The sequence below is a fragment of the Colobus angolensis genome, unplaced genomic scaffold (assembly GCF_000951035.1).
Source record: "Colobus angolensis palliatus isolate OR3802 unplaced genomic scaffold, Cang.pa_1.0 Scaffold19, whole genome shotgun sequence".
Taxonomy (NCBI): Eukaryota; Metazoa; Chordata; class Mammalia; order Primates; family Cercopithecidae; genus Colobus; species Colobus angolensis.
The window spans coordinates 16,385,329-16,387,268 of record NW_012115043.1 but is presented as its reverse complement, the minus strand read 5'-3'; the positions used below and the strand labels follow the sequence as shown (position 1 = coordinate 16,387,268).

Below are 1,940 nucleotides of genomic sequence, written 5' to 3'. Positions count from 1 at the left end.
GTCACAGCTGCAAGTTTTCTGCTTCTGTAGTTCTCATAGTGGACATTATTAGTAACATCTTTCAAGTCCTGCATGTGTGTTCTTATCAACATATTTCTTAGGATTGTAAAATCACAATGTTCACCATTTTCAACTTCAGCAACACCCCAAGGATACTGCCTTCCTCTGACCCTTTTGCCATTAACTTCAATGATAGTATTACTACCTACCACAGCAAGAGGTAAACGGTCCTTTATCTTTTTAACAAGTTTATTTTCTTCTTCATCATCTGTTTCTGGAAATTCATATATTTTAATTTTATGTTCTTGGATTTCTTTCATTATCTGTTTTTTAAACTGTTGGCATTCCTCTGGTGTGAGTGTGTCTGCTTTGGCAATAAGTGGGATGATATTCACTTTTTCATGCAAACGCTTCATAAACTCAATATCCAATGGTTTAAGTCCATGTCCTGAAGGAGCAATGAAGTATAAACAACATTGCACCCTGTTATCAGGCATCTGACATCTGTTCACTCGTGATTCTGCATTTAAGTAGTCCTCAAATTTACTATCAATGTAGTCGATAACAGGCTGCCAGCAATTACTATTATCCACTGCATCTCCAAATCCTGGGGTATCAACTATTGTGAGCAGCAACTGAACACCACCTTCTTTGATTAAAACTTTAGATTGTTCCACCTGTACAGTCTTTTTAATTCTATGAGAAGGACCTGGATACTCTGGAGAATACAAATCTGTGAGGAATAATGAGTTGATTAACGTCGACTTTCCCAATCCAGATTCACCCACTACCATAAGCGTGAATTCAAAACCTCTCTTCACTGATTTTCTGTATACTTGATTTGGGAGATTGGCAAATCCCACATAGCCTTCAAGGTTCTTCTGTTGAGCTACCATGGTGCTGCTGTTGACGCTCCTCTCCTCTATGATACCATAATTTCTAAAGAACCTTTCATTCCTGTCTTGGTCATCTTTATCCTCCTGAAATTGAATAAGACATTTAAAAAAGATTGGGGCATATAAACCCAATGTGGATGCCTTGGTTAGAAAAAAATCTACAAATGGCAGAACCAACTTTAAAAATAAAAACAGAAATAATAAAAATGTATAGCCTGGAGCCCTGGCAAGACATCATCAAGAGGTGGCCTTTAGGCCTTGAGTGAATGGAAGCTGAACAGGCTTCTCCTTAGGGAGGTATGGGAGGAGAAGCCTTGAAGATAAACTTTGGCTACTACAAAATTTTGCCTTTGGTGCAGCATGAGTAACTGCAAATAACTGCAACTATATATATATAGTTTTTGGCTTTTTTTTTTTTTTTTTTTTTTTGCTTTTGAGACAGAGTTTCGCTCCTGTTGCCCAGGCTGGAATGCAATGGCACAATCTCGGCTCACTGCAACCTCTGCCTCCCAGGTTCAGGTAATTCCCCTGCCTCAGCCTCCCAAGTAGCTGGGATTACAGGCATGTGCCACCACACCCAGCTAATTTTGTATTTTTGGTAGAGATGGGGTTTCACTATGTTGGTCTCCCAAAGTTCTGGGATTACAGGTGTGAGCTACCACACCTGGCCACCTAAATATATTTAAAATAAAATAAAATAAATGGTATGTTTTCTGTATACATGGAGCTAAATTACAGACCTTAATACAATCTAACAAATATAAGCAATATGCATGCACTATGGTAGATCCGTTATTTCCGAGCTTAGGTGTGTGTGTATACACACACATAGACACACAAATACGTACATACATACATACAGGCTATGACCAAGGAAGCGCTTTGAGATAAATATCCATGATATCTCAAATCATTTATATATTTTATCATGTTTTTTGTTTGTTTGTTTGTTTGGTTGGTTTTGAGACGGAGTCTTGCTCTGTCACCCAGGCCGGAGTGCAGTGGCACGATCTTGACTCACTGCAAGCTCTGCCTCCCGGGTTC

General features: G+C 39.0%; 1 protein-coding gene and 1 pseudogene across 2 annotated transcripts in view; both read right to left on the bottom strand.

Annotated features, from left to right (window-relative positions):
• LOC105510653 overlaps positions 1-917 on the bottom strand; it is a 2,498-nt pseudogene extending 1,581 nt beyond the window's left edge. The window contains exon 1 of the transcript XR_001001591.1: positions 6-917. The product of XR_001001591.1 is annotated as a septin-7 pseudogene (transcript). The remainder of the gene's footprint in view (positions 1-5) is intronic.
• The window catches only part of DYX1C1 (dyslexia susceptibility 1 candidate 1), a 78,502-nt gene that overhangs the window by 2,890 nt on the left and 73,672 nt on the right, over positions 1-1,940 (bottom strand). The window lies entirely within an intron of this gene.